The following is an 18,883-nucleotide window of genomic DNA, read 5'->3' on the forward strand; positions in this document are numbered from 1 at the left end:
AGATTTTGCCTGTGGGTTGGGTAGTGCTGATCATTCTCTTCCTCTGCTTACAGCAAACACGCTGAAATTCACCCACCAATGTAACTTCTGTTGTAAAACAGTGGTCACAGTCTGAAGGTACCAGTACACATGGCCCTCTTATATAAGTGACCCTCTTATATTGCTCTGCCAAAGTCACCATCAAATAGTCCTCATTTCAAAGCAACCACAGCTAATTATGTTGCTGATTAACATAATAAATTATTGTACTTCCTAGTCATGGTTAAAAACACTTTCTTCTGGAAGATTTGGATTAACAAGTATTTTGAATGGTAAATTCCACGAGAATACACTCCTAATTTTATTTTTCTGGTGTCTTACTTCAATCACTGCCTTTATATACGAAGTCACTGCTGGGATGGTGGACATCAAATATTTAACAGTAGCCGATAATGCTATGCAAAAGTGTAGGGAACAAACTAAGGAGGAGCACCATATCCAATTGAAGTGGCAGAGGAATGCAGTAGGCAGAATGTAATTACTTGTGTGAGAATTTGCCTAGGAAACTGAAGCACATGCCTCTGCTCCTTTGGAAAATGCACTTTTTAGCATATAATGATCTAAGTCTCTTTACTAGGTGAACATTTCATTATTAGAGTGCAAAAGAACTGAAAAAAAGCCAAACTGAAAAAGTAAGTACAACAGAATAAATGGTGCTTGAATGTTCCTTAATTTTAAAATGATATAAGAAAAAAATGCCATAACTGCCTAAGAAAAGCAAAATGTAAATCGAGTTAGTATGCCTAGTTTTGAGCTTCACACATCTAGAAGCCAGGGCCAGAGGCAGAGAGAAGTGTATTTCAGACCCAGGAAATGCCAAACTTCATATAAATTCTTTTTTTCCCCCATTGGATTTAAGACCTGGAGCTACACTTACATTTGGAAACTTTTGAAAATGGTTTGGCAATTTATTATGGTTTTGATGACAGCTCTCAAATCTTTATAAAAAAAGCCTGGGATCTTTTAAAGGCTTTCAAGTTTTGCAAGGAAGTTCTGAAGTCTATACTCATTATTAGTAAAAGCAAAAGTCTACATCCAGAAAGTGATCCAAAGGTGGGATGCAGGAATATGTTTGGAAAAACAGCACCCAGCCTGGTAATGCTGGACATGGCTACAGGGAATCCACTCCATGCACTGCTGAGAATCTGAGCAAAGAGCTCTCCAGCAGCAAATGGAGAAACCCTGAGGACAGGCACAGATTTTTAACTCCACCCTCAAGGCACCATGTGTTGTACTCAGAGTTACTGGAAGGTGCCTTCCCCTCTTCAAGTCAAAGTCTCAGTCTGTAGGAAAACTGCCTAAATTATAACACAAATCAGAGGTGTCCAGCCATGTTTTGGAAAAATGACCTCAGGACAATCTACAGTGCCCTAGCTGACATCTGTGGTTCCATGGGAAGTGGCTGACTGCTACTCCCTCTGGCCCTCCAAAACTGGGAGAAATCCTATTCCTTTGGAAAGCTCCCAAACCAGCCAGTAACAGGCATGCGCCCTCCTGCCTGCTCAGACACCCTGTGCAACAGCAGGACAGATGCTCTCAGACAAAGTGAGTGCAAGTGGCAACTTAAACAGCACACAGAGGAAGAGAAGGGGTAGCTTTTCATATTACCCTTAATCCCCTGAGCCCTGCCCTGCAACCAGCACAGATGGAAAATCTGATTAGTTGAAGCATAGCACCATGCAGAGGAAGCAATATTCCCTCTCATCCAGTATTCCCTCTCATCCAAAAGCTAACTTGGGTGAGCAGGGTCTATGTATGTGCTGTAGACTAAGAGAGAGGTGATACTTACCTCTCTGCTTCAGTCTTATCTCTGCTTATCTTATCTCTGCTTCAGTCACTGCCCTGGTCATCAGTTTGTTATTATGCCTGATTTTCCACAGGTGGTAAAAATGGGATATTCTCGTATCTCTGCAGGTTGAAGGCAAACTTTATGCATTGAAACAGCTGCAGCAAGAAAGAACAGAGGAGACAAGGGAAAAACACTTCAAATAAAAAGTTCAATTTAGTAGCATATCATGTTTTAGGCCAGTGTCCTTCACAACGTTCCACAAAACCAGTCTTAACAGAGACATTTACAAGCATGGAGTATAGATTTGGAAGAAGTCAAGACTCCTTTTATTCCAGGAAATTAAGAGAAACTTTCCATGCAAACATACACACCCGTGCAATCAAAAAATCTCCTCGAGTGTAACTTTAAGAGACACAGCAGATTTGCGAGTCAGATCAGCCAGAACCACTTCAGTTTGATTGAAGAGAGGAAAAACAACAACAGTAAAACCACTGGGTTCAAGAATTTAGGCCAAGTCCTAAAAATAGAACTGCTTTCTTATGGAAAGGGATAAAAAAATAGGAAAATAATCCAAAACTAAACAAAAACAAAAAAAAAATCAAAACAAAAAAAACACCCTCCAAAAGATCTGAAATGTTTTCAAAATTGTCTGAATTTGGTGCCAAGCACACAGGGGCAGCCTAATGCTTAAGAAACTGCCTGTGCCAGCTCTGAATCCCTCCAGTAACTAGAGACTGTATATCCAAGACTGGGAAGTGAGTGACTATGGAAAAAAACCCTGTTTTCTAGTGGGCAAGCTGTCCAGCCCTTTTAACCCTTGCTGGAGTATTTGCCTTGGGGCCTCATGATGCACAGAGTTTCCTCAGCCTGCATGACACTGCAGTGGGACCAGTCTTGGTTACCCACACTCCAGCAGTGTCTGGGGTGAAACTGCAGCTTTGTTTCTTGTGAGGAAAGGGTTCAGCCCTGCTGGAGAGGATGGCAGCTCCAGCCTTCCCCGCTGCCCAGACCAGTGTGTGTCTGCCCCAGGTTCCAACCAGCCTGCTCCTGCACAGACTCACCCCCTCCACGACCACTGGGCAAAGAGCAACCCTGCCGCTGCCTCCTAGCAGGGAACAGGGCATCACTGGCAGAGAATGGATCTGCTTTTGCACAAAAAATCACTACTGTGAATGAGTTGCCTGAAATTATCATCTTGGAGCAAGTCCTTGGTGTGCTGTACAAACTACAAGTATCTGTGTAGTACTGAAAAGGCACAAGGGGAATGAGCTGTTCCTTTCATGCAAATAACTGTAGAGGAAAGGCAGTTTTCTGTTGGCCTGCCTGCACCTTTCAGAAAGGGCAAAACACAAAAAATAATGTTAAGAAAATAAGTAACAAAGCAGCTTATGTTTATCCCCTGTGAGCCTCCCTATTATCTTACTAAGAACAAGGCAGAAATACAGCTCCTCAGGATTTTGCTTTCATGCTTTGCCCAATCTCAAAATGTACAGTGCTAAGACAATGTATCCCCTTCAGGGACAGAATAAAGGAATAAACACTTTCTGCTCATTATACTGGCAAGAAATACTGGTCTTCTTTATACACAAAGAAAGGCAGGATTCTGGATTTTCACAAATCACCTGAGAGCTTCATTCTAAAAACCCTGAAATGTCAGTATCGAAATCTGACAAAAGAGTTGTCAAGGGTTATCAAAACTTTCTCTCTAGACCAATGGCCTAACAGCTGTTTGTCCAGAACACCTGAGGATGCTGCTTGAAAAGACTGTAGGAGGGCAACTCCACCACCTCTCTCTGAAATGCTCCTCAGACCCTGCTGCTTCCATGAGGAATTTCACTGGTATTCCAAGGCAATCTCTGTATTTTCATTTTTGCCTATGGTATAAAAAGTTATTTTTAAAAAGTATATAAAAGATTTTTAGTATTTAAAAATTTAGCTAATCTTCATCAGTTTAATTGTTGCTAAACAGGTTCCAGTGTAGCTCCATCAGTTTTCACATAAACTTTGCCCTTGCCTAAGTTTCCTGAAAATTTTAGCTAAAGTGGCAGGATAAGATAGTTTCTTCCTTTCCACAGGGTTGAAATTGGCATAAGGACCAAGAGAAGCCAGGAAATTTAATGAAGAAAGGTCACTTTTAATGCAAAAAGGGTTTTTAATAAGCCAGGGTCACAGCTGAATTTTCATATGCCAGCTTCAAGAAATATAATACCACAGAAACAGAAGCGCTATTTTGGGTCGCATAAGTATCATATTCTGAATAATCCTTTTATTAGCAGGCTGCCCTTTCCTACCTCATCTTTCTTGCCAGCAGTTACAAACCTCAGGCTCATACATTTCCATCAATGCTATGAGAAGGGCATTTATCAACTTCCTGTTGCTCAAAAAATATAACTAAATCTGAAATTGAACTTACTAAGAAGCACATAACAAAGCACAGAGCAGCAACTCTCAAAGTTGTTAAAAAATGTGTTTTCTAGGAGAAGGTCAATATTTTTTATGTGATATTTATCTTCTTTTTAAATGTCTGACCCAAATAAGTAATCAAAGAGAATGAAAGCCTAAAGCAATCAGTTTAAATTTCGTCATGTGATTCTGGCCTGGTGTGTAAGAAAACACTCTTTGAACTTAACAAGCAAAGTGTGCACAGGGAATATTATTCTAACCATTTAATGGAGTTGCACACCTCTTGTGTGTTTGCTAAAGATAGCAAAAATAGTCAAGAAACATTTTTTCAATAAAAAATGCCCTTTTATTTAAAAAAAAAAAAAAGTTGTTTATGCTTATACAGATATTTAGTATCAAAGTGCATCCAATAAACACTTACCAAGGCTTTGGGTGATATGTTTAACAAAAATACTCACAGAGAACAGTTTCCTTTTAACATGCTAACATGAGAATTGAATTTTTTTTTGTGCAAACATTTGCTTTGCAAAAAGGTATCACGAATACTTTCACTTCAGAGTACAGTGTGGGTAAATTGTTTACTTGAGAGTCTGAATCATTAATGCATTTTCTCCCACCCTGTTTTTTTTAAAGTTTACCATTAAATATAAGTTTTAAAGCTTTCATATGATTTGGACAATTACAGAAGCCCCTTGGAACCAAAGCTCTGCCTGTAGCAGGCATGCTCCAAGGCCAACTGAGTGAGTCCAGGAGCATTTTTAATTACAGCACCACCCTATGCATTTATGATTACTTAAGTGTACTTGACCCCACCAGTTGTCTAATCCTTCCTTTTAACTTCTCCACGGTCTATTAAACATCCCCATTTACAAGACTCTCTGCTGGAATCAAACCCTTGATGGCTGCAATATCTGCCTTTCCTGCTTACAGCGGTCTGACAGCCCTTCACGTATTCCAGACCAGATCTGACCTCTCAAGGGAACGTGTCTAAATTGAGTTGATCTCATTGAAAAAGATCAAACCACTACTTAAAAAGTCTCGTGGCTGGATTTCCTTCCCAGCAGACCCACAACTCCTAGCTGAAGTTAACATGAAAGGTTGCATGCAGCCGAAAGCAGTATTAGGTAGGAGAACAGTGCAAGCCTCACATGATCTGAGCAGCAAGTGTTCCTGTGGCAGCGGTACAGGGAGAAGGGAGGGGAAATGGGCAACAGACTCCTGACCCTTGAGTAAATCCATGCCTAGAAAGCGTGATGGGGATACTCATCCATGCACAACAGGGATACTCACGCACTGCACATTACACATGCACAATGATGATAACAGTCAGCACTAGATAAATGACTTCTCTGAGTAGAAACGAAAGATTTTATGCTATTTCCCTTCTTTGCAGTGTTGTTTGATTCATTTGTACTTATGGCTCAGAACTTTTCACAAACACCATCTGGAAAACCAGCTTTCCTACAAGTCCAGGCAATGCAGCAGTACAATATACAGTATAGGCATTTTGCATGGAAAAAAGAATTGCTGCTCTCAAGTACATAGAGTAATTTATGAATGCAGTTCTTAAGGTGATTACCAGCTCATACCAAACTAGAATAGAAAATACAATTCCTATTATTTTCCACTGAGAACTCACAATGTAGACAAAACCATTGTTTTTGCAGGAAGATGAAGAGGCTAAGCAAAGAGCTACAGCACCTTCATTTTTACCTGTGATTTAACTATTTATTTTCAACCCAGGCGTTTCATTTTCCCTTGAAGTTATATCTTTTTTGGACAAGTATTCTAGCAAGGAGTAAGAAGAAAGCTCTTGATTTCAATTTCTTGAAAAGACTATTTTGCAACTAGTAAATTTGGAACCAGTCAACAACTGGTTGGGTCCTGCAGGGCCCACAGAAACAGAACTGGTACAGAAAAAAACAAAAAAAGGGGTTGAACTAATTCTTTCAATGCCAATGTAAAAGAAAGTCATGTTCTTGCCAGACAAGTTCTTCAGGTCAAGTACAGCCAGAAGGTGCACTTTGAAAAGAGAATGTGCTTTCCAGAAAATAATGTCCTTTGGAAAGAATTCCATGCTCCTAGAAATTGGTCTGTGAAGTTTATTTTCTGGCTATATGAGTGGAGAAACACAGATCCAGGAAATATACTTACAATTCTCACTGGATTAGAAACGCTAATGCCTGTCTCACACAACTCTTTCAACTGGATCCTCTCCTTAGCTTCCTGCTCATCATTTTCTGACAATGTCCCATAGTAACTCTGACTCACTGAATGCAAATTTCTTTATCTCTATCACATTCTTAAAGAAATACATTCAAAACTTTCTTCTAATGAGACCAAACACCCAGGAAAACAAAAGCTTGACAAGATCTCACTCTGATTTGTGAGAGGTTGGGACAACTAAGGAAAAAGATATGTCGTATTTTTCTGGCAATGGAAGGGAGAAAGCAGTTAAACTGGAGGTCTCAGAAAGCAACCCACACAGATTACTTCAGATTTTGCACTTATAAAGAAAAAATTAAACAAAGAAATTAATAATATACCAACTATGCTGGGGTAAATAAATGAATAATTGTTCTGTACTATATCGTAGCAGTGAGAAAACCACTATTTTATTTCAAAACTATGTTTGTAGGGAAGAGCAACTGACATCATCTACTTAGACATTTGACACTGTCCTGAACAACATCTTTGTCTCTCAACTGGAGAGATGTGGATTTGAGATAGGAACCACTTGGTGGATAAGAAATTGTCTGCATAGTCACACCATGAGAGTTGTGGTCAATGGATCATAAATGTCGTCATTTATTCAATGTCCCAGTGGGACATGAAAATGAGGAGTGGCCTTCCTCAGGGTTATCATAGGGACCAGCACTGCTGGACATTTTGTCAGTGACATGGGCAGCAGGATCAAGGCATCCTCAGCAAGTGTGCCAATGACACCAAGCTGAGTGGTGCAGTCAACAGGCTGGAGGGAAAGGATGCCATCCAGAGGGGCCTGGGCAAGCTTGAGAGGTGGGACTGTGCAAAGGTCAAGTGTGTGATCCTGTAGGAGGGTCAGGACAATCCCAAGCACAAATATAGACTGGGCAGAGAATTGTTTGAGAGTAGCCGTGCAGAGAAGGACTTGGGGGTGCTGGTAGATGAAAAGCTGGGCACAGGCTCTCAGTGTGCACTCACAGCCCAGAAGGCCCACTGCATCCTGGGCTGTATTAAAAACAGCATGACCAGCAGGGCAAGGGAGGTGATTCTGCCCCTCTAATGTGCCCTTCTGAGATCCCTAGTTTACATATTATACAATGGACTGAAGAGTTTTAATTAAACCCTCCCAACTTTGTACTTGTTCTCCTCCCTGCCAGGAGGAAAAACCCTGTGGTATTTCAATTCCACTCTGCAGCTGAGCATTCTCAGTACACACTGCATGTTTCTTGTCTCGAGGCAGCAAAACCAATTTGTTAGTTTGGTTGTTAATTCAGATGGAGAGGAGTAGAGCTTCTGGGCTTCTTCATAATTCTCAGTCCCTTAACTATGTCTGGTTTTCTTCCAAATATACTGCAGAGTTTGGAATTTGTAGTAAAAATAAGAAATTATTCTAGGATCTGCTTTCCCATTTAAAAGGTATTTAAATTAAGGCATCTGGTTAGAAATGATTACTTAGAGAATAGCTTCTTGATAAATCCTGTGTTGCACCTAGTGCAATACCCTCAGTCACTGTGCCAAAGGAAAGTGAGAGCATTCCTGGGGATTCCACATTTTGACAGTGTCTTTCCAACTTGCTATAAGATGGCACAGGGTTTAATGAGAGCTACCACTTCCCCTTCCTACATGATTAAAGCTGATGACATCTCTCTATAAGAACACACATAAAACCCCTGGAATTGCACATTAGGAAACATTTGAGGCAAGATGTCTGATAACTGTAGTATGGGAATATTATGCTCTAAAACTAATATGCAGAATAGGATTAAGGGTATCTAAGACACTTAATAGCTCAGAATCTAGGCAGATGTGAATGCACATGCACAGATTTCTTTGAACCAAGTATGACTAAATCTTTGACTAATTTAAGTATTTGATGTGTATCTCATAATTCCAGGAACATAGCAAGACTTTTGCTGCTTGGATGTTTTAAGTGGTGAGTCTTGTATGCCAGGTAAGCATCTGCTTTCATTATGGTTGTTCTGGTTCCTAAGAAACAAAGCAGTCTGGCTTTTAAAGTTTCCTCTAGTTCCTTTTCAATTCTATTAATAATAATTGTGGAATATATTTCATTTGAATAAAAATATCACATACATTTTTCTGCAAGTTATTCCGGGGTTCACTATTTTTTCTTTTGCAAAAGCAAAATATTTCTAAATCACAGCACTAACACAAACTGTCAATATAATCAGTCAGTCTCTGACCTGACCTTCTGCTGTCATAAACAGGACAACAATGTATAACTCTACTACTGAGCTGATCTTCAGGTATTTAATTAATTCTTTACTGGGCTCCTGGATAAGAAATGAATAATAAATAATACTCATCACAAGAGATGCTTTAATTGCTTTGATAGTTAGACCCACTGAGAGTGAAGTTTTCTCACTTGAACTTACAGATCTTATCTGAGCCTGCTTTATCCCATTTGTAGACTGAAGAATCTTCATGAATCCATGAAGCAAGACCTTCATTGATTGAAGTTTTCTTAATTCTTCCCACAGATCTTGCCTCTTATAATAAAGTGTTCATGGAAAGCTCTATTCAAAACCTTTCTGTTCCTCTTATTAAATGAGCATTCAGGTAGCTGATTGGAGTGGAAACCAGAAATCACATAGAACAGTACAAAAGCTTACTACTTTCTATTCAGATAAATATTATACATATTCCTTGCAAAAAAGAATATTATAAAATTTCCAGGGCCTTTGGACAATTCAATTTGCTGTCATTGAACTGTCTGATGATATTATTTGTCTTCTCTCCTTCCAGCCTTTTTGCTCTGTTTCAAGGGCCTGTGTTCCATTAACGTTCTCTGAGGAACTCAGTTTTACCACAGCTGCTGAAGCACAAATCAAGACAACCAAAAATTTGTCTTGGTCACTTCGTATTTCCATCCTATTCTCCTAATTTTCTCTTCAAGAATCTTCCTCTATATCAAAACAACTGAACTAATTTCTTTTCCATGTCACAAACCCCAAGAAGCCCTTTTTCTTCCAAAACCCCTTCTCCATGTCCCTAAATGCCTTCCTTCTTTTGATACAATATTCTCCTTGAGCCTCCTGTCTATCTGCTCATCACTGAGACTGGCACACCAAAGTTGCATTCTGCCCAAGTCTGTGTCTTCTGCTCCAGGACAGGTCCTATTCAACTCCAATAGTGTCTTTCCACCAAAATGTTCCATTTAACTCTTTGGCCAGAAAAAATCACAGGTATATCACCAGGCATTTTACCTTCAGGGCTCCATTTCAGCACAACAGGCATAGAGGAATCACCAGTCCTGCCTGAAGGATGAACCTCCTACATCCACACTTTTACTGGAACTTTCTTGCATTTTGGAAGTATTTTTTTAAACATTTCCCTATTTTCATGTCTATCTAGGTTTCAGGTTTAGGATTTCGCTGAAATAAAGTAGATCCAATTAATGAAGAATTTGCTACCATGTGTCTCACAGTCATTCTCAAAAAACAAAATAAAAAAACCTCTCAAAATTCTGTCAGCGTGTTCTCTGCAGACATAAGAAAGTAATTTGGACTAGATGATTCACTGTTTGTTCCTTTCCAGATGTAGTTTTCATTAAGAAAAAATAAAGTTCTTTGTTTTAAATGCCCTGAAAAACAACAGTAGCTATTTTCACAGACTAAATTTTCTACTCCTTAGGAAATATTGATAAAGGAATCAAATTACCGAGACGCTCCTCAGCTTCTTGTATCACATGCACAAAACTTTAGTAAGTTCAAAGCTCATTATTTGAATACAGAACATTATTTAAAATGAGGCACATGCAAAAAGAGCTCAACCGACTAAGTCTTGAAGAAGTTTTGAAGAAGAACGCTGCTTTAATGGAGACTGCCTCTATCTTTCCTAATTATTGCTAAGCAATTAATCACTGCAGCTTGTAAGATAAAAGCAAAACATTAAGTCAAAATATGATCATATTACATTTACAAATCTCAGGTACCACTTTGACTTTCTTATTTCCAGTTTCATAATACCTTGGTGCTTTTTGGCAATCTTGATATATCTATACCTGACTCCAGAAGTGACCCTAACTGGACTTCTCACAGAAGACATTGGCAGGAAGAATGCAACACTAAAATATCCAAAAAAAGGTTTCTCACTTCAAGTAGGGTTGTTACATGAGACTTTCTTTTGGGATGGGATATAGATCTAAAGCAGTCCTCTTAACAGCCAGGCTAATCATCAAGAACAGTACAAACCATGGTATTTAAATTAAGTAAACAGCAATTCTGAGTCATGCTGTTGCTCCCTTCTAACATGCTGTATGTTGTGGCTGAACCATCCAACATCTGGACTGTGAATATAATACTGCCAAAGCTGTACTCTGTGGATGCCAAACTGTTAAGCCCACATGCGGCTTCACAGCTTGATATCCAGGGGGCCCAACTATGATTCAAATTCTGAAAAATCACCAGGTCTATGGTTGAAATATGATTCAGCAGTTTGGAGGCAAGCCTTCTTAAGTTAAGTTAGAAAAAAAAAAAAAAAAAAAAAAGCAGCAGCAAAAAACCCCACAGCTGACTATATATGGCATACAACCCCTAGCAAAGAAGCAAACTTCTTGAATGCCTTCACTTCAATACAGAGCTCCATAACTGGACTGAATGGTACAAAACATGGCTTATCACAAGCACTGGGCTTAATTCTGCGCCCTTAACAACTGTGTAAACCCAGATAAACTCCACTAATTTCAGCTGTTTCGCTGAAACAGCCTGTTTAAATATGAATGTACAGGAGTTCCTCCTGTACGTGCCTCTTGCCGGCGCTCTTTGAGATAAGCTTGAAGTCATTAACCAGGTAGAGAGCAGCATCCTTACAGAAGAAAGCCTCTGGTGGTATTCCAGGAATGTAGCTACATAGGTAGACTCATTCCCTACCACAAAGACATTCTTGATTTGTAAATGAATTGAGCCTTGTGAATCGACCAGAAACAAACCCCAGGTTCTGCACACAGAGAGGATGCACGGGGAACACCGGTCTTACACTGATTGCTCTGTGTCCTCCAGGATCATTTACACACATCTAAAAGATGACCATATCTTGCCAAAATGAGGTTTCTACTGGCCTGGTACATGGAAGAGCTTAGCTGCTGATTCACATTGCAAAGTCTATTTCTCAAACTTATATCCTTGCCTTCTAGCAGATATAAATAGATAAAACATTACTTTTTTTTTTTCCATTTATTGATTGATTGGGCAGACCAGCACTGCACCAAGGCATGACAGCCCTCAACCCTCATCCTGTGCTGCTCAGCCCTGCCTAGTCAGACAGATGACACACCATCCTTCCATGTGTACTGCCTTTATTTCTTCTGGTGATGATACTTACTCTTGCTTTGCCAAGCAGAGTGGCTTAACTAATATCCTCTGCTGCCTACAAAATACATGGTCAGTCATTCGGGAAATTGAAAAAAAAAGAAAAGGTGAAATAAATGCTGCTCCACTTGAAGTTGAATGATTTGTTCAACAGTACAAAATGTTGCTTTAAGAAAGCTCCCTTTTAATATAGTAAATGAGACAAATGGAGTCCCCTTTTTTCTCATTCCCTTCTCTTTAATAGTAATTGAATGAAGTGGAGATTGTGAGGTAAAACCAAGCACATCTGGGTCAATTAGCATGGAAAGTCAATTCTTTAAAACCTGACGGATGCCTCTGGGAATGGCGCACTTCTCAGCACGAATCTCAGCGCAGTGCTGCACTCTCAGCAACTCAACTCAATTAAGCCATTACGTGGTTCTTTAAATCTGGGGATGCGGGGGAATTGCTTAATTGTCTGCTTGTCATAGTTCCTCCTCAGGGAGCATGTAAACGTCTTGTGTTTCTCCTATAGATGTGTGGTGCACATAAGAACAATCCATTTTAGCTGACTTATTCAAAGCTTATTTCTCCCGTGGGAAAATTAATCTTCCACCTCAAACACAGAACAAAGCTCTCCGGTGGAAACAAACCATGCCATCAATGTGGAATAGGTTTTCAATGACCACAGTCAAGTTAATATTTCCTTTTCCTTACCAGGCTCAACTATTTCTCCTGCTTTCACTTGTTCCTAGCTTTCACAACCAAATGCTCAGGTCTGTAACAGAGTTTCACCACTCTCTGCAGCTATGGGCAGCTTTGACACACCGAATGCACCATATGTCACCCACTGACTTTACAGTCAACAGAGCCCAAGCAAGCCATCTAAACATTTATGAAGTGCTTAACTCTATGGATAGGGCTGAGCACCTCCAGAGGATAACTCATCCCACATCCAGACAGGTGGGCAGGATGGTACATCAGAGATGCTCATCTGTCCTGACTGAGAGCTGTTCCAGATTCACTGAACTAAGGGATCTCCTAAAGAGATCTTGAACAGCCAGCAGGTTGTTCAAGGCAGACATTCCACTTTTAGACAACAAAATTCATGAGCTTAATCCCACCTACATCTCCCCACTGCTGCGACTGTGACAACCCCCTCAGGAAAGACAGACTGCTGTCCCTGTTTTACCACACCACATCAGTGAGTTCCTCCTCATGTGCACACAAGCAGCTGCTTTCAGTCTTCTTTAGCTCCATGTTTCAGACTGCTGAACACCCAAAATCTCTAGCTGGTCTCAGCAGGAGACAGTTGCTGGGTGCTCAGGATTATGGAAACAAGTCATCCCATTAAGCCCCTAAATATGGATTTAGAAGGCTAACTTTAGCTTCAGATTTTTTTAAACTTGGCATGGTATTAAAATCCATCCATGGGGCGAGTTAATTTTTTACCATCAAAGAGTAGTAAAACAACTTCTCCAAGGTCATACAGCAGGATGACTAGGATTAGAATGCCACAAATTCCATGTGCTATAACCAGAAAATTATTCTGTTTCCTAAATGTAACATAATTGGGACACAGTCTGATAAATGGAGACTGAGTAAGCCACACTAAATCTACTGATGTGTTCTGCAACGTCTGGATGCATCCCCAACCCTAGCTATGAAAGGAAATGTAATTATGGTAATGAGAAAGTACAGTCCACCCATCATTAGGGTTACCACACACATACGTAACCAATTCCAAATATAGAACTGCAGTAACATCTCCTACACTCTTATCTCCCATTGGATCCCTTTTCCTCAAGTTGCACACATGCCATCTTTTCCTCTGACAGGAGAAACAATCTATTTCGGTGCATGCACAGCAGCCAAAGGACTATCACGCCTGTCAGGACACGGGGAACAGCTGCTGGATGCTCACCAGAGAGCTGACTCTGGGGGCAGACACCGTCCCCTGCCCACACAGATGTAACCAGTGTGTTTGCTCAGGCGCAATGCTGGGCACGAAGGAGGGAAGCTAAGTCTGAGGAAGAACGTTCAAGGAGGAGAGGAAGATCAAGAAGCCAGAAATTTTTATAAAGCACCCTTGTGTGTTGGAGTCTATGCCAATTTTAAAAATGAGGTATATGTATCTTAGTGCAGTCTTAAGGCATGAATGCAAGGCAGTGTAGAGCTTCAGAAGCCTTATTTAAACATCCTAGTTTGGCTCCAGAGAAGCAGAACAGCGTAGCACACAGTTCAGGCTAACTTACAGGGCTCTGGCATGGCAGTTTAGACCAGCCAGTGCCTCGGGTGTATAAAGGTCTCTGTACAGCGGTGACCTCAGCATGCATCACTCACTTGGTTTACATCATCTGGAGGACATGTCTTCACGGTGGTGCAACGTGTGTGCGTAACTTAAAAATTTTCAGCTGTGGCTCCAGAGTACGTGCAAGGGATCCTGATGACAAACATTCTGTCTCTCCTGCCTGTCTGCAATCCAAAGACACAATGCCAGACCTTTTCCTCCTGCGGTGGACTGGTATGCAGTAATTTTTGTGCACCTCAGCTTGTCCTGGTAACAAAAAAGAGAGGAAATATTTTAGTAACTTTCATCTGCTAAACTACAGCGTGGCAGATAGCTAGACTTCCAGTTTCACCAAGTTTCTGCAGGCAAAGGAGAAATGGGTCATTGGCAGGTGTTTATAAAGGTATTCAGCAGTATCTAAAGCTGAAAAAGAGTTCTGAGTCTAACCTGAAAATGTTAGCACTTTAGGCTGTCAGGCCTAGACATTTGCCATGAGTTACAGGAACATAATCAGATATAGGAGAGGCTCACTATTAGAGAAATGGATTGTGACCTGCACACCCCCATATGAGGCTCTTTGGAAGTGCCTTGGTTTTGTGCTGAATAACAGTATGCCACAGGAAAGGAATCCCAGACATGGCAGGAGCAGCCATTCCCAGTGCCTTGGTTACAGCTCCTTCAGTGCTTTTGGGCACAGTCACACACCAGGGCTTCATATTGAAGGGATCCTCTGTCCACTGTACACTCACAATGTAAGCACCACCACAGCTCTGCTCTCAGTGAAAATAACACTAAATGTGTGTGCATTGGGACCAACTGTCAGGATGTTGTAAATTCAAGACACTTCAATTTCTGTTTTGGAAAACAAAGGAGGAGAAAAATTAGCAACTACCTCTTTTACCCTCTGCCTTTCTTATTGCCTGGAATCAACAAAGATGATGCCTGAAAAGGCATGGATGGAAGAAGAAAAATAGGGAAGGACTAGAGAAATCCCAGTAAATTCATTTCAACCAAGTCAATAGCAACTCAAAGGCTTTCTGGATGCTCCACAACCCATATGCAAGAGCTCCTCCAGTCCACTTTCTGCTACAAATGTATCTGCATCCCAAAATTAATACACACAGAGGCCAGTAGCAGCTGAATTGCTTCCTGACATAAGGTATCACAGTCTCTACATTACATATACATACACATGTTGAGGAAGGGAGTAAATATTGAATGGCAACTGCATGCAGAGTAGCCAGGGCCTAACTGACCTCTATGTCCTTTGCTGCATCCTGCTATCGTGGTTCAGAGCTTATGTGAGATGCTGCTACCATGTTTATGTTGGCTTCCCTTTGATGCAAGGGACTACATTAAATGTCACGCACCCACACCCACATCCCAAAGACAGGCCTTCTTCCAGGGCTGTCAGCAGCATCTTTGGGAAAAAACAAACAAACAAACAAACAAAAAACCCCTCCATGCTGAAGAACCTTTTCTTACCTTTCTTCAGAAACAGCTCTAGCACCCTCCAACACTCAGGCTAGCACAAAACCTGGTATGATCATCTTGGTATTTCAAGCACATGCACAGATGTGTACATACCTACACACACCTGTGCAGACCCAAAACTCTCTCCCCAGGAACATGGCCTTCCCTTTTCAGGTACATACCAGTAGGAATGCATACACTGAAGAAACAGAGGAAGAAAAAAACCTGTTTTTCACACAGCTGTTTTATTCTGCTTGCAGGAGCTCCTTTTCCAGCCACAGGCAAGGGGTGAATCCAAAGAAGGCAAAGGCAGCTGAGGTGGGATGTAAATGAGACCACACCTTCCAGACACAGTCCAATCATAAGGGAAGATCATGGATGTAAACAAAACCACATCTTTGCTGGACTAGCCTTCTCTTCTTAAGTAAAACAGTTTCCAAATAAGGCCACTCCCTTGGATGGATTGACTATTTCCATTTGTGATGAAAGGCATATAGGCAAGGCCAAGCCCTTTCACAAATTCTTAAGTAAAACTTTGAGGGGATTTTAAGTTTTACCCTTCTCTGGCTCAGAGAAGACTAGTTCCTTCTTTGGTCAGCACTCAGCTGTGTGTGGGATCTGATGAGCCAGCACATATCTTTCCTCAGTCTTCCTGTCAGGCACTGAAGACTGCTTTTTGAAAAACTGCTCATAGAACATGGATACACATTTTAACATGCAGCTTCTACCTTGCACTGACAAGCCTTTACACTGACGTTCGATGGGTGCCTTCCTTTCAGCTGGGCAGAATTAAAAAATACAACGATGGAAATATGAGATCGTTCTGCATTTTCTCCATTTTCTCTTATATCCTTCTTTCCACATGCACATCCAAATCTGATTTTGAGATTTCCAACCCAGATCAAATGCAAAAGGCTTGTCCCAAAAGGTAAAGAACTAAACTGCAGCCAGGCTTCAGGCTTCAGTATAACTTTTTCCAGATGTCAGAGCTCACTTATAATCATGATCGATTTTGGTTTGGGTCAACAAGCAACACAAGTATCAGTAAAACCTTACTATCACTGAGAGTCTTTTACTACTTGGAAACACTTCAGATGTCTAGGTTAGGAAGACAAACAACTCGCAGGCATTCTGAGAGAAAAAAAACCACAGTTCTCATCTCTACTCCTCACATGAAGAAAGTCCTGGAGGAATGAAAAAAGCAGACTTAGTTTCCTAGAACAAGACACATGAGACAGAGTGAAAGTGCATACAATGACACACACTTTATCCAAAAAAAGTGGTTTTTAATAAAATCGGGAAAGGTTGTACTGCATTCCCACAGAAATGGTGTGTTCACAGATGTTATCCAAGTTCAGGAAAACAAAACTGTCCACATTTTTTATGTTTGCACCAAAGGGAAAAATGCTGTTTTGAGCATTTGATGAAATACAGCTACAGGAAATCAATCTTATTGTGGCTCCCAACAGTGATACAAGAGGCCAGGAACTGTCAACATTTTCCTTATAAATCTGTATTTCAGGAGAGTCTAAACAGGCTTTAAATGACTATAATTGGGACCAAAATTTGGATTGTGAGATCCCTGGAAACAAATCTGATTCAAGCAGCTTACAAAATTCCAGTCTAGAGAGACCGTGAGATGGGCAGAGGGATAATTTTTAGTGGTTAAAGGTATCTATCTTGTTTGTGCTGCTAATCAGTCATCAGAAGCTGAACAGGATGTTTGGAATCAGGGCTGATGAACACACAGAAGCGGCATGCACATTTAACCATCTCCTCCAGCATTTTCTTCTTAAACATACAGCTGCCACACAACGCAGGCTGTCTTGTGATATATCTGGAGCTCACATTTCCAGAGACATCCTGGACAAAACTCAGCAAGAACCACAGCAGGAAAAGAAAGATTCACAAACAATCTTGATTTTTAGAAAGATATTATTTCATGCCCAGGCTTAGAACTAAGCTATGTCTAAAACACAATTATTATAGTAGTTTAATAAGCCAGTTCATTAGGCTTAAAGGGTAGCACTCAAACCAAACCATAGATGCAGTTTTCCTTTTCTGAGCCAGTCCCCCAAAAGTTCCTACCTACCCCAGAGCTGTACACTTTAATGAGAGACAGAAAGGAAATAAAATGAGAAATGGAGTCATAGGACAGGTCTGATTTGGCAGATTTGTCATTTAATGGACTGATTACACCAGTTTCCATCCACTTCTCCTGCCTCATTGCACTGTTCAGTGGCCCTGGCCGTTTCACACACTTGTTGCACATTCCAGCTACTTGCTTCTACAGCTTCCTTCCACACTTCAGCTTACATAGCTGTAAAAATGAAAAAAAGTCAATGGTGAAGTTCATTAATGTTCCTCTTTACCGGGCTAATTAGGTGTTGGGCAGAACAGCAATGGATTCTGGTGCAAAACCCACCATGTTCTACTCTTTCAGTAACTCCTCCATATGTTTTTCTGCTCTGCAGTCTGTTGAACTTCCCTCTCAGCATTTTACTTTCTTGCTATTTCTGCTCCAGTTTATGCCATGTACCTCTTCTTCCTCAGTCTTCCTTTCAACTGCAACACCCCTAAAGTAAACTTACCTGCACCCTGGGAAAATACCCATCACAGGTTATTGGTTCTCCCCTGTTTTACCACATTTTACAAGCTCTTTTGCACAAACCTGCTCTTAATCTGTGCAGCACAATTGGCAAAATTTGGACCCAAGAACGGCCTCTTCACACAGAAGCTGTGTTTTACTGTGCATTCCTGAAACACTGCACACAACTGGTATCCTTTGCCCATCAGTCTAATATTAAAAATGTCTTAACACATCAACTACATCTCAAACCTACCAATTCAGTGAGTTATATAAATTCCTTATATTTTAATTAGCTCATTAGCTAGATCTTTTAGGAAGATGGTCTCTTAGACTCCTAGGCTTACCACAGAATTATTTTGTGAACCAAATCTATATAACAGTATCTGAGAGAAACTTTTAAACAAAATATTACAAGAGAGAAACTTCAGTTGGTGAGAGACCAATAAACACATTGTAAATTCTGAGGGTTTTCACAAGAAACACTGAGTCGTGAATGACTATTCCAGAAATGGAAAAGTAGAGAGTCTCTTGACATCTGAATAGGGTGAGCAGGCAGTGGTCCAACAAACAAACCAGAAGTGGAAAGAGAAAAAAATGTCTTTTTGGATCCAAATAGTTTCAAAAATGAAAACAAGGATTAAAACACAAGAATTAAAACATGGGAAGCTGAAGTCTATTCCCATATTTTGTTGCACCACTTGAAAGAAAGCTAAATGCAGGCTCTGCCCTGATGAGAAGCAACATCCTCTGTTTTTCTGCCAATTTTAGATAAGACTCACTGTCAAAAA

The 18,883-nt window shown here is 40.6% G+C and overlaps 1 long non-coding RNA gene across 1 annotated transcript in view; it reads right to left on the reverse strand.

The window, feature by feature from the left end:
- LOC132325137 (uncharacterized) overlaps positions 1-18,883 on the reverse strand; it is a 44,045-nt gene that overhangs the window by 13,687 nt on the left and 11,475 nt on the right. The window contains exons 2-3 of the long non-coding RNA XR_009485840.1: positions 14,086-14,299; positions 1,829-1,983 (exon numbers count right to left, since the gene is read on the reverse strand). This is a non-coding gene — a long non-coding RNA (uncharacterized LOC132325137). The remainder of the gene's footprint in view (positions 1-1,828; positions 1,984-14,085; positions 14,300-18,883) is intronic.

The sequence above is a fragment of the Haemorhous mexicanus genome, chromosome 3 (assembly GCF_027477595.1).
Source record: "Haemorhous mexicanus isolate bHaeMex1 chromosome 3, bHaeMex1.pri, whole genome shotgun sequence".
In the NCBI taxonomy this organism is placed as follows: Eukaryota; Metazoa; Chordata; class Aves; order Passeriformes; family Fringillidae; genus Haemorhous; species Haemorhous mexicanus.